The following is a 15,423-nucleotide window of genomic DNA, read 5'->3' as shown; positions in this document are numbered from 1 at the left end:
CTTTAAGAATAGTGAATTAATCCAAATACAATGTCAGGGTATGAAACTATAACTTATTACCTACATCTTGCAGGAAACCCCAGGATCCGATTTGCTGTAGTGGTCAAAGAGAAATGATGATCCTTGTAGAGTATGTCAGGAATCTCTTTTCTCCAGGTTCTGTCCATTGCAGCTCCAAGAGTATCCAAGTGCCAAACTTGGAAGAAACAGATCCATGACATTCTTTACAACGATCCACATTTCTCCGTGACCACTTAAGCAAATTGAATGGGGTTTTCTGCAAACTATAGGGAAGATGTTACATTTCTAGACCCTGACATAGCATTCAGATAGCTTAATCACATTAAAAGTTATCAAGGCGGCAATCCGATTGCATTTTTTTTTGGGGGGGGGGGGTGGACCTACTGTACACAAATCGCTTTCAAAAATTTTCTGTGTGTTCGACCTTTATCTTTCGCAAATCGATACAAACTACCGTTAGTCCAGCACCTGTACTGTATTCTATATGTGCGATATTAAAACTGATCTCTCCTAGAGGTTCTCTATGCTTGTTTTTTTTTTTCACTTGTAGGCATGTAAGCGTGTGTGTGTGTGTGTGTGTGTGTGTGTGTGTGCGCGTGTGTGTATATGTATACACATGTAGGGTTACTCATGAATCTAATCAGTGACCATACTGGTACGTGTCATTCATACAAATTCCTTCCTCATTTCAAACTCAGCTGAACAAAACTATACTTTGATGCAATCAGCGCTTCCTAACAATGTATGAAATAAACGCTTAAATCGACCTCGTGGATAGAGGGAATTCAAAAGGGTCTGCAATAAATGAATCAAATAGTGGTAAAGACTGTAATATCTCACAAATTGCCCCAGGGGTTTCCAGAATTCGGTGATATCTATGACCGGCCTTTGCTCAGAGTAAGGAGAAATTATGGGAATATGAAATTTCCTTTTCGAATCAAAGGTCGATAGGATATTTTCTCCCCATCAAACTGTAACTTTAAAGGGGAATTCCAGACTAGTCTGATAAGAAAGAGCTAAATTCTTTAAACACAGCAGTGGATATCTGTTAAAAATATAATAAAAATGAAGGAAGTTATCATTTGTGAAGTTTAGTTAATTTTCACAAAACACTTTTTCTTGAACAGTCAATATGAATATGCAGATGACTGAGTTGATAATGTCATTGCCTAACAACTTTTCATATTGTTTGTACACAAAATATTGAAATTTCCATTTTTCACTTGCAATTATGCATATCAATACATCTGAATGATGATTATTTTGAAGTTATCAAGGCAGAAATAACATAATGTTTCACACTTTCATAGCAGATAAAATTAATTTTTGTCAGCATTTTTTTTTTTTTGCACACGATCAATGGGAAATGTTATTGTGAGGTGATGACATCATCAGCTCACCGATTGGCATATTCTTAAACTTTTCGATAACTGTTGTGCAGATATTAGTGAAACTTCACAATTTTATGACTTCCGTAATTTTTGCCCTATTTTGATATTTTCTTTTCTATTGCGCCTATAACATTTTAATATTTCTTTATGGGCAAATTTTTAACTATTTCGGAATTCCCTTTGAAATTTTGTGGAGATTGATAGCTACCTTGTCTCCTGCATTGCATTTTTCGTCTCGACGCAGGTAATTATGAAAATGGAATGGATGGGTGAAAATCTTGCATTTTTTTCTTCTTGCATGGCATAATGAATCGCTCTATCAGCATAGATGAGAGAGCGACACACACACACACACACACACACACACACACACACACACACACACACACACACACACACACAATCACCACCATTGTAACTGTGCTTGTTTAAATCTGCATTGTTACGACCCTTGCAGAAGTGTACACACGGGACTGGGACAAATACAAATAGTGACGGACACTGCAGTCACCTATCAATCAACAGCGAGGTGAGATAGATGATATCACGTACATCCATCGGCAAGGTCACTGAAAAAACACAAAAACTATATGCATTACAGTGTATATATATATATATATATATATATATATATATATATATATATATATATATGTATTTTCTTTCCTCAAGGTTTTAATTTGTAACCTAAGACTTGAAGAAGGGGAAGCCTTTAGAAAGAAGTTCGGCAATGAAAATAACTTGTTGGCTAAAATGCATTAACGGTTTATAGATTGATTAATATGATGCATACAAATAGATAGATTAATAAATAGATAGATAGATAGATAGATAGATAGATAGGTAGATAGATAGATGGATAGAAATAGATAGATAGATAGAGCAGATAGATAAATAGATATAGATAGATAGCTAGATAGATCGATCGATAGAGACATAGATAGAAAGATAGATAGATCTATAGATAGACGTAGATAGATAGATAGATAGATAGATAGATAGATAGACAGATAGATAGATAGATCTAAAGACAGACATAGATAGATAGATCGATAGATAGATAGATAGATAGATAGATAGATAGATGCACTCACGTATAATAAAATTTCTGTGAATAAGGATCACCTGTTACGCTCCTCTTTCTGGCATTCTCCGTCACTGTCAACGCAAGAAATAATTTTTCGATGTGTATGGATTTTCTTTTTCTTTTTTCTTTCCGTTTACTATCAATCTTAGTGAGCGCAGTGACATTTACTAAACACATAAATATCGTGACATCACCAAGCAATGTCGATAAACCGGTGATTATTTCGAGAAAGACAGTCAAATGAGGCCTGATTTATTCATTCCGAACCGTTAATAACTCATCATTACAATTGCGGATGGATTCGGACATTTCGCGTCCGGCCAGGGAGTAAAAGGGGTTGCTGGGAAAGCTTAGTAGCCTTACTGAGGGAAGGACGGGGGGGGGGGGGGGGGTGGGGGTGGGGGGGGGGGGGGGCGTGCATGAAATCAAACGATCCGGAGAGAGGGGCCCGCCAGTTTCCTCGTTTGGAAACGAAGGTGAGGAATAACGTGAAGGGAGGGACTCTCCGAGAGTAAAAGAAGTTTTGCACGGTAAAGCAAAATAATCTGGTGTGATATTTGATTTTGTGCGCGTTTGTGTGACCTGTAATATCGAAAGTGACCTTCATTATTATTATTATTATTATTATTATTATTATTATTATTATTATTATTAATAATAATATTATCATTGTTATCATTATTACTTTTGCGTTTGTGATAAGAATGTGATATAAGGAGATTAATTGTCTGTGTGGGAAAAAAGAAACACTCCATTGGGGCTGGATTTGTACCATCCAATATTAAGTGCACCTTTGCGCCAAAATAACACAATTCCTTTCGCACAAAGTCGGTTGAAATGTAACAAGGGTACGTGCCGCAAAGATATAGCCATGGATTCATGAGTTTAGTGTTGATATTTGATTTACATTGACAAACAGGTAAATATACACTGTAATGCCTGTGTGGTTAATAAAGAGATAAGGTAAAAGGATATACATCGTTAGATTGAGATGAATTAGATAATTAGATGAACATGCATTGTTACATACTGCGAGAGGGGGATAGTATAGAGGGTAACGTACACCATGAAACACACACACACACACACACACACACACACACACACACATATATATATATATATACATGTATATATATATATATATAGCTCGAGTGTCAAGGTACGACAAAGTGTAGTAGCTTTCAATTCTAAGACCAGACAGGAAAGCAACATGAAATGTTATGAGATCCTGAAGAGGGTCATATTATGAAGATGACTCTCAGAGATAAAGCAAATATCTTCAAAAAAGAAACTACCAACAAACACATAGCTTAATGTGGAGAGTGTCGCGATCAAGGGATAAAGTGGAGATCACTTTTCCAGCATGTTAGTCGTTACCATCAAGAATGATTGGAATGAGACAAGAGGCAAATGAACATCACGGTGATGGAAAAAAAAATAAAGAAAGAAGCGTGATACGGTGGAATGCGCAAAAGATTTCTTCGTGAGTGCCAGTAAAGTAATGCGTGGCGTCATCTTGATTGAAAAGGCGCGGCAGAGAATACTCGTAGGAGAGAACATACCGGAAGATTAGTAATACACTTACATGTGTGTGTGCCGACCAACAACAGCGAAGTTCGTAATAATGTCATTCCTGGCCTCATAACGACGCAATGTAACTTGTTTTTTTTTTTTCAACATCGATTCCTCAGAAACTTCAAGAATTGTTTCAGCAATGTTTTAAGTAAGGCATGCTGATGCTCTATGCTTAACGTCGGATCCCGCTGGCCCGGTAAAACAGTTGTACCACATGTGGTGTTTTATTCGTCATGCAACATGCACTGTACACATATACTAGGTGTTACAAAAACATTTCGCACTTTTGATCCTTGATAGTTCGAAAACTATACATCAGATAACACTGTCATTGATATGAGTAATAGCTGAATAGTGTACAACTTAGTTGAAGGTGATTTGAATATCAGAGCTTGAATCAGTTTCGTTAAATCCATGATTAATTCTAAAGTTAAGTCCCAGATGTTGGTCAAATTTGAACCCTCTGTACAAAATTGAACTTTACACAAGAACCAATGATGTGTATGTGAGTGTGTGCTTACAATGACCCTGCACAATAGACATGAATACCACGAATACCACCTTTTCAGAGCTCTGCTGACCAGGCTTCTTGACTCTTGCTCCAAGGCACATGAATGCTTTATTAATAATATATGATGGATTCCCCTGGGCACTGCTAGACTGAATTCATGGTAAAGGATAAAATGCATGCACATGGAAAAAATAAACACATGCTTTCTTGTGCTTGCATACACTACATTTCAGGATGAATAAAGACTAGATTCGATGGTGGAATTTCTCATGAATATGTAATATGTAATTCCAATCCTGGCCATTGTTCAGGACCATTGTCTGGGTGTTAACCACACACTCTCATACACACCAATATTGACCCCTGTGCAAAATCAAAATTTTGTCCAGAGGGTTGAAAACAGAGCGAAATCTGGAACCTAACTTAAAGCAAATCTTGAATTGAATGAAACTGATTTATGTTATCATTTTTAAATTACCTCCAACAAAATTGTTCACTACTCAGCCATTGCTCATATCAATGTCAGTATTATCTGATATATAGTTTTTGAACTATTAACTAAGGATCAAAATTGGGAAATGTTTTTTGTAACACCTAGTACATACACACCATACCCACAGGCCACAATCACACACCTCCAACACCACACACACACACATACAAACACACACATACATGACAAAAACCACAGACTGTTTTAACAAAGGAATTTTTGAACTTTACGCAGCGACCCACTTCATATGCAAATGCACGAACAACCACAGCATACAATTTTAACCTTAGAATCATGCTTTTGTGTGCGTGTGTGTTTTTTTTTTTCATACTTCCGTATCACTTTGATGTGACGCATGAAGTTTATAATGGAAATGTCAACAGATCTAAGATATATAACATATTATGTCATTTTGTGTCTGCTAGGGAGAGAAATTTGGAATAAAGAACTACGCAATAACTTGACAGGAGAAAAACGTGTGTCTCCATACGACAAAAAAAAAGAGACAAAATATTACAAAATGATATGCTTAGATAATGCGGAGAGAAGAAGAGCTCTTACATGACAGTACGAAGGAAGTAAGATATCTCTCACGATATTATCTCTCTCTCTCTCTCTCTCTCTCTCTCTCTCTCTCTCTCTCTCTTTGTCTTCATCGTCTGATCTATGTATGAGCTCACCATTCTTACTGACTCGATTATACCCTAGGATTCGACGATGTTGCCACAGAATTTCCGTCTCTGAAACAAGATTAAATTGCGGATTCGGCTCACTTGAATTGACAAATCACTAAATAGTATGTATATATGACATTCCATATTCAAGCGGACCTACTGCAAGGTTTTCATTCTTTCTTCCTTTTATTGTTCTTTCTTTCTTTCTTTTCCTTTTTTTTTTGCTCCAAATTATGAGTGTGTTTATGAATAATCGTACTTTCTGCTCAGTAAACTACATTCCCGCCCCCTCATCTGCCAGAATGTATCTCACAGCGTTCGTCATTGATTAGATCTGACAGTTGTAGTGCATGTGCAGTCACAAAACAATACCATAGCTTCAGTCCTGCAGAAGCATAACGCATAATCCGATTGACGTTCGGAAATCGCATGATTTAAGTTCCTCTAGGCTTGCTATATGCAGAACAGATGAAAGCAGTCGTGGCTCTTCCAAAGTCAAAAAGGGAAAACAAAACCCTCAAGAAACCAGAACTTAAAGGAGACCTCCGGATGATTTTCAGACTTTCAAATTTTCAACAACTATAAATTAGTTAAACTGAGTATAGAGTTTCAGAATTTATAGTGATTGGGACGAGGAATAAAATAAAGTTTTCAAAATTTTTAACAAATTGCAATGAACAAGGATGATGACATGGCAGCCTCACCACGGGAATGCATGATTTGAGACTCAAGGAAGCAGAACAAAAGAAAAAGGCATGCATAGATTCTACATAGGTGAACTTGTTAAGCAAGCGGTATTGTAATAGAATTACACTGCTACATTTCTGAAATATGTGAGGCTCCTATGTCACCAACACTGTTCAGTGTAATTTGTTTTTGAGATTTTTCAGAGTATTGGTTTCTCTGCCCAAGGACCACAATAAATTCGACAGATGTGTACATCGAGCTGTCAATTTATGTACTACATTACGTGAAATTATGAAAATCGTCTGGAATATGCCCCTTTAACAAGAACACACACACACAAAAATACTTAACGTAACCATGTTGAGTTTAAGTATAAAAGCAAATTTCTCTTTGATGCACAACATGACTAAAAAAACAAACTTCACATGTAGCTCACAGAAATCTGTTTTATAACAAAATTAATGTACATACATACATACATACAAATAATCACATGCATACTCAATCATACATTAACATTTTGCCACAAACAATCGTCAAATACAACAATGTTTGGGTTTTAACCCTTTTCGATATCTAAATAAAACAGTTCTCCACTTTATTAAAATAACCCTCTTGCATTGGTAAACAATATCTCTTTCAGTGTTTGGTTTCTTCATATTACTTGCCGGACGTAATTTTATAAATGAGGCTCCTGCCTTTTCTTGTATAGATGATGCAAATATACGTTTCTGGATTTATCACACCATGTAAAATGGTAAAATGTTGATCGCACTCGACAACCATCATATCACAATTTGCATTATTTGCATTCGGGTCAGCATAATTTTCTAAACTAGGGCGCCTTTTTTTCTAACTCAAAAGTAACATGTAAAATATGTCCTTTAAATCATCTGTGTTTTTTTTTTCCAGTATGCATTTGAAATGACAGCGAAATTACACAGAGACACAAATCATGATACAGTCAACGATGACATTTTCTAGTCATAGAAGGGAGATAGTGGTGAGGGGTGGTGTGGGGGTGGGGCGGTGATAGAGGAGGCCTACAGAAAGAGAGTTGTATACTGTCTGCTGAGAAAGACGACACAGGTCATGAAACTTCATGAATCGTTGTAATGATTGTTCCAGATTCCCCCAACGCTTATCAAGTGGTCATATCTCTCCAGCTACAAACATCACGCCATGATACACTACGGTAAAACGGTTTCTCTTGTCGTTCACTATAGTTGCAGGTCAAACCACGTGGAAATTTCCCACCTCGTCAACGGAACCCCGTTTCCATGATAGCCGGATGAAATACTACCAGTTTAAATTAAGCACCGATAATGATTTAGGGTGGGGGGGGGGGGAGGGGCAAGACGCGATGACAGCTTCTTGCAGGTATATGATGGTTCTCTATCGCACACAAGCCGATATCAAGCAGATACAGGCAGACTGAAACAGAATGGCCAGAAGTTATTAAAAAACAAACAAACTGGAATCCCAGTTTTGTCAAACAAAGAAAAGAGATCGGGCCCTGCATTACGTCTTAATCAGAACTGAGATAGATTTTCTTTAATCTGTTAATGATGAATAGTGATAATGATGATAACAATAGTAGTATGTTATGATAATCATTATGAATATCATCATAATCATGATTATCAGTATGATTCATTGAAATAATCAAGTTATATCATATGTTTTGCCCAAGCTAGCTTCTTCTAGCCTCGAAGTATCTTTATATTTGTACTATACCATATAGATTACCGGGCAAAGAAAGGGCAGGACTAACAATTATAATGAGTTTGAGACAGTTAACTTACAAGGGACACACTACTAATGCACAACTCCAGCACTGAGACATGAAAGTATTCATTCTATAAAGCAAGTTTACTATTCAGTTAACATTCTATAGATATCAATTCATGTTTGGTGAGGAAACTATCCTTGCTTTTTATTTTTTTTTCTTTACAGACATAACACAGGCAATATCCATTAAATGTTATCAAATTTTTATCACAATGTCATCGCTTGTCATAATGAACATTATAATGAAAGCTTTTGTTTTCCTCTGGATCTCTGACCTTAATGTCTGTCTGAAGACTCGCAGGTTATTGTTGTTTGTGTACATTAGACGTGGTCTCAGTCTGACTGGGGTTAATGCGTACAAGATCAAGTAAAAAGGCGCCTTCAAAGCCAGAGCAAATACAGTGTATTATTATGGCAGAGCGATCTAGACCTTACCGAGAAGGGTACGGGCTGTCACGGTGTAGGGAGTGTTCACGCCCATTTACCGAGGCGTGCCAGAACGGTATTCCCGAGGAACACTTTGCTGGTTCGAGTGGAGTTTTTCTTTCTTTATTGATTTTTTGGACAGATTATCGAGCTCTTACAAGAAATTATGAGATTTAAGCACGTAGCATGTGGCATTCAAGTTACTTTTCCAGTCTTGGAATTATCTTTTTGATGCTACTATGCTATAGTAAGTGGTTATCTTGTTTGTTAAGGTGCTTGAATGATTTTATTAAGTTACATGTTCCATCTTGCTGGTGGATTGTAGTCTAACGTACATATACCTTTGAAAAAGAAAAGAAATCGTGATTGCCCAATGTTTATCGGGTCAGATTCAAGTTTTGAATTTTAAATAACGTTAGGGTACAATATTCTTTGATAAACAGTCAAGAAAATATCGTTTTTCTTTCAGACAAAGTAATTTAACGGTGACTTTTCCTGAAAGTATTATGCGTAACTTGTCCTTCAAAACTTAAGTCAACTCTTTACCGTTGTACCAAGGTTCATATAGCATAGTTACAGACTAGATGTGACATTATTCCTCCTGGTTTATTTGCTTTGGTTAGAGCAGTGGATCTCTTCATTTCTCTCTGGCACGCTACATTTATATAAGAACTGAACGCACCCAAGGAACTGTGTCCATAATGAAGAAATCACGACATATACATGTACAGGGTTTTCACACGGGCAGTTTAAATCTATGGGGTGAGCGAAATATTTCGAACGCATAATGGGCGTGGCATGTCGCGTACGCCAACAGATACCGTATGGCGTGGTGGTCGCACGCTATTTAAACATGGGCATATTTAAAGTTCGGTATACCATAAAATCACACTTGTTATAGCCCACGGAAAAAATTCAAACCAAGGATTTGACTTCGAACTACGTTTGTGATTTCGGGCCATATATCACCTTACACTCGATGAGACAGATGCATGTCTAAAGTTTGGACGGAAGTCAGATAATCCTGAGTTTTGAAAAGTACGGGTAACATGGAGCTCGGCTGTAGTCATACCAAGGAGCTACTACGGTAGCTCCTTGGTCATACGCTTAAATATCAGAAAATTTATCGCACGCAATGCGCTGTACTTTTTGACAAGGTTTTGACGATTTATTTCCACGGGATTGAAAGGGAATGTAATTACACTATCCCATAAATAATATCGCTAACATTACATTTTCCTTTGTCGGCAGAATGGGGTTACTAGGTCATCGATTTTATTTGTTTTGTTTTATTTCTCTTTCTCCCTCTCACGCACACATATGATTCCCGCCGATTTACCTCTGTATATGAGAAAGTTCCACCTGCTGGCATTGGGGGTTTGTTTCTTCCACTTAAAATGCATTGTAGTAGCTTCTTCCCCACCCCCCCAAAAAAAATTTGGTGTCTTGTATCATTTACAGTACTGTTGTAGGTGTATTGTCATAGTGACACCCCCCCCCCCCCCCGTAAGGTTTGTGTCTTCCAGCCAACATCCACTGCAATAGCTTCTCCCCGAGGAAAAAAAAATCAAGTTTGTGTACATTTCACAGTAACTATGTTAAGGTGTATTGTCATTTCTATAGTGACACACACACAAACACACACACACACACACACACATACACTAAACCTACAAGCTCTGTTGTCATTATCATTGCAATAAGAGATTTGTTTCCGTTGAATGAACATGGACTGAGTTTCCTCCTCCGAATTTGGTTTGTAGTTGTTTTGTTTTGTTTTGTTTTTCACAAACTCAATCTACGCAGGAGCACATATATTTGGCAAATAGGAAACTAACAATAGCGCACTGCAGCTCAAGGTTAGTATACTGATAAACTATTTGTCATCAGAAACAATAAAACGAAAAACCCACACAAATTAAATCAACTCGTCAAATATTTACAACACATAGAAATTAATCCAAATATATATATATATATATATATATATATATATATATATATATATATATATATTATTCATAAAACTGCCTATCTTAAGAAATACACGTTAATTAAACACGTCATGCACAATATGATATACTGGGCTCCATACACATGGATATATGCTGGTCGCTATCTAAATGATATTTTGACAATTAGATTATATTCTAATAATATTCCAAAGGTATATCGCGATGGGCTTTATATCACCGAGAAAGCTATTTCAATTTCCTAGACCTGTGTATGACAGTGACTGTTATTCATTACATTATGTTATCATTCGCTTTGATGAATTATTATAATTTTTCGTTTTTCAATGATAAAATGATTAATAATTATGTTATAGTTATGTTACATAGTATAATATTTCGCTATTATTGTATACTCACTTCATCTCACAATGTATCGTCTATATCATTCCCTTTTTACATATAAAAGAGTGAAGCGTCTGTTTTTATGTTCTGTCGAATAGTAAGAATAATATGTAAATTGAACATTTGGTTTGCGTTTGACTAAAGCTATATTGCGGTTTTTGTTTTTGTTTTTGTTATTTTCTAAGTTTGATAATCATGTTTAACAAAGGCAAAGTAATTGTCATAAGTATATGATGAGGTAATCGGTTTTGTGATTTAAAAAAATACAAAAATAGCGATGGGTAATCCATATACTACTTAGACACGGCTAGTTTAATACCTGTAAGTCATTAAAACAATGGAGCAGAATGTCTTGTGGTATTGGATTGACAGATCTCTCATGCAGTAAAAGGTATTCTATGTGCTCTCATATGGAGACATGGTATTAGTTCAGATTCAAATACATGTGTAATGGCAACGTTTGATCTGCTTATGTATGTATATATATATATATATATATATATATATGATTATATGTTGCGAAATCATGTATTGGCTCCAATATAACAAAGAATCAAGAAATAAACTACTAATGCATTATTTTGCCAATAAAGAATGAGTTTATTGTACTCAAATTTTCGGTGGCCTCCACCTTCTTCAGGAGTCTCCCCGTCGAGACTCCTGTATATATATATATATATATATATATATATATATATATATATATATATATATATCATCGATTGATCTGATATCGGTATTTCATGCATGGGCCATATTATCTTTCAATAGGGCCCCAGTTATTATCTCCCCCATAAACAACAAGGGATGAAAGCTTGTAGTTTTAAACTAGCAACAACAAGTTATCGATTTAATATGAAATTACTGATTGATTGATTGATGATTGATTGATTGATTGATTGATTGATCGATTGATTGATTGATTGATTGATTGATTGATTGATCGATCGATCCATTCATTCATTCATTCATCCATTCATCCATTATTTTGCTTGTTTTCTTATTGTCATCCTGCAGGGTTGGCCTAGTTAGTTGTACCAAACAATTTAAATGCTTATATAGCATGCTAGAAATAATACCGGAGTGTTAATTACACAATAAACACGTCATGTATCATGTAAAAACACTGAGGACAACACAGTGGCAATAATTCATGAAAAAAAAATATGCACTGCAACTGTTTAAGATTTGCATTGTCTTCCAAGGACAAATAAGTGATAGTTTTTATGTCATATCTAAAGTCATGTTCTATAGGGACCTCAATTTTAATTGAACTGGCAGGTTCGAATTGCAGCTTTGATAATGCCTTCATTAGATGACAAGCACACGTGGGGAGAAATGGAGACTTTCTGCATTTTCCGTCAATAATTTTGTCTGGTCAAAATGTTCCATTCTCTTTCTTTCCTTTGCCTTTGGAGAGTGGATAGTTCCTATTCATAATCTTGACATTAAAAACACAAAATGACCTTTAATTCTAGAAGGTCATCATTTCTGGTATCGAATTCTAGCATTGTATTGAGTAAATTGCCGGAGGATAATTCCAAAATAAACGGAAAAACAAGACCCCCGTATATGAGAGCATGCTGACAAACCGTTTTGAATGGAAACGCATTCAAGACCTGCTTTTGTCAAATATTCTAAAATCAAATGCATTTTGTTTTGGGTTTTTTTTTTCTCTCTCTCCAGAAATATCAGAGCATTGTAGCTCAGAAGCGACTATTTGCCACTTTAGATTGCCAGAAAGGAGCCGGTTTAGTTGTTTTTCTTTTTCTTTACTCTTAGTTGTGTCTCGCTGGTATTTACTTGAAATCAAACTGTTTATATCTTGGCCATGTTTTTACGTGAAAAAGAAAGAAGACATTTCAGTCCCCCTTTTCATGTTGATCAATGTCAGGGTTCGTTTCTCTGCTCTATGTGCATTTACTATTGATCGTGTATTCGCTCCCCCACATACAATGCTTCAAATGTCAGTCGATTACTGTATGAAGAGCTGTGAGTTGCGTAGTGTTGAATAGTAGATTCGAACAGTAAAGAATTCTCAGTACATCAATATTTTTTACGTTTATAAATGTTGTAAACAATGTTGCTTGAAAGCCCCTTCGCCAATGTACGAGGACGAGTTTTGAAATATAAGAGTGTGTCTTTCATAGTCTATCACATTCTAATATGATGCGCATGCAGTCCGCTCTTTATGTTTTTGATATTTCAAACCAAACAGCGTGCGTATATACCATGCATATTGCTGTAGTGTCATTTTCGTAGGCCCTAGATGAAAAGAGCACGTCGAGTTTTCTTCTAAAAGGCGCCTATTCCACTTTGAGAACTGTGACCGAAAACAAATTATATAAGGAGCAAAAAATATTTTCGATTATGCTATGTACATGCCTAAATTGGCCTTAATCATCATTGTATACTATTCGTCACTGTCATTGCTGTCAAATCAATCTAAGTTCAAGGCAGTTTATTTTATTTCTGCTTTCCGTTTTCAATACGATATATAGCAAATTTGACAATATGGCATAAATTACATGAATTGTTCCAACGCGTTATGACAGTGTTAATTGATTAATTGATGATCAATAACGTCATATTTTACATGATGGAGTTAGCACCGTTTATTATCAAGCTGTGCACATACAACTTTAATCTCACGCAAATTTATATTGAAAACATTGAGAGAAAGAAATGGAAGATACAAGGTTTTGTGTGAGCTGTCCAGGGAGAGTCGCAGCGTATCTGTAGTGATTTAGTTGATAGGCCAGACGATCAATGAGCTGTCATGTCACCAAAATGTGGTATACGCAGAAAGATCAATCGCCCGCTGCTTTCCAGTATGGCGGCATATTAATACATCAATATTTTCATACCGCAAATACGGCATATACGACTATCTCACGCCAGACTTGCCACTTTGGCCCTGATGACGTCATGGCCTAATGCCCTATTCTTACATAATACCTGATAAATGCTATTGATAGTATAGAGACGTGACGTATACACGGCAAGGGGGGGGGGGGGTGGCGAGGGAGGCAAAGATGGGCCTAATTTTCTGGCGTCCAAATATCGTCAATCGAAAGGCACCACCAGGGCTAATTGGACATGCCCCATTAAGCTTTTCATTATGAGTGGCATTTACAGTAGTTACCAATAGAACAAAAACAAAAATTCAAGAAGAAAAAGAAAAGTAAAATTATTTAAGCTGTAAAGAAATTTGATTGGTGCGATAGAACAGCTGATCTCTCTCTTAACAAAATGATTTATTCCGGCCAGACAGATCTTCAAAATCTAGCAGCAAATGAACGAAAGTATCATGAATTTATATTTTGCGTGTACACTGGAATACAATAAAATGACAGGGATGAAACCAAAAACCCTATCGGCAAAGCGCGATTCACAAGTCTGTGATACATTGATATGTCATCGTCTGTGCTATTCCTTACGTTAATGTATCATCACATGATGGCTTTCAAATGAAAAGATGTAATTTATTGAGAAAACTCTGTCAAAACCTATTCACATTCTAGATTCTCTGTATCTATTCTACATACTCCTCATCTATTAAACAGGATAGTTACTTTGTCATGTAAAAAAATAAAGAAAGAAACCTCATCGCGTCATAGCTATACAGCTGTGGTTATCAAACGCACCATAGTAAAGGAGACCTCCCACTGATTTTTGCATTTGAATATCTACAAATTGGTTCTACTGGGTACAGAGTTTCACAATTTATAGGGATTGGGATAAGGAATACGAATGTTTTCAAAATTCATAACAAATCACAATGAACAAGGATGATGACATAGCAGCTTCACATAAGAATGCATGATGTATGACTGCTCATGGAAGTAGAACAAAAGCAGAAGGCATGCATAAACATAGGTGAACTTGTTAAGCAAGTAGTATTGTCATGGATTTATATTGCCGCATTATTGGAATTTGCGAGCATCCTAGCCAGTCATTATCCTTATCAAGCGTATTATATTTCGGGTTTTTCAGAGTATTGATTTATCTCCACTAGAACCACAGTGAATTTAACAAGTCTTTACATGGTATATACAATCGATTTATGTTCTACCTGATGTGACCGAATGCCCTTACAAACGGGAGAGTATAAGAACGATAGCGTTCTTAAAGTCGTTTTGATAGAATACAAAACCTTCGACATGTCCGACCATCGATTAAATTCAGTGTTACAATGTCAAGAAATGATTTTAGATACTGTAAATCGGTTTAAAGCAATTCTTGATATCTTTTCTTGCGCAGAAGTGATGACAGCGCCTATTAAATGTCCTGAGACAGTACACAAGGCCAACAATATGCTTCAATCAAAACTTTATTTCATTCTAATCCTGGTATCATCACTGACTTCAGCACACCTATGACTGCTTAAAGATGCTCCTTTGGTCA

The sequence above is a fragment of the Diadema antillarum genome, unplaced genomic scaffold (genome assembly GCF_040938485.1).
Source record: "Diadema antillarum isolate AM-2024a unplaced genomic scaffold, OU_Dant_1.0 scf00000226, whole genome shotgun sequence".
In the NCBI taxonomy this organism is placed as follows: domain Eukaryota; kingdom Metazoa; phylum Echinodermata; class Echinoidea; order Diadematoida; family Diadematidae; genus Diadema; species Diadema antillarum.
Note: the sequence above shows the minus strand (reverse complement) of the source record.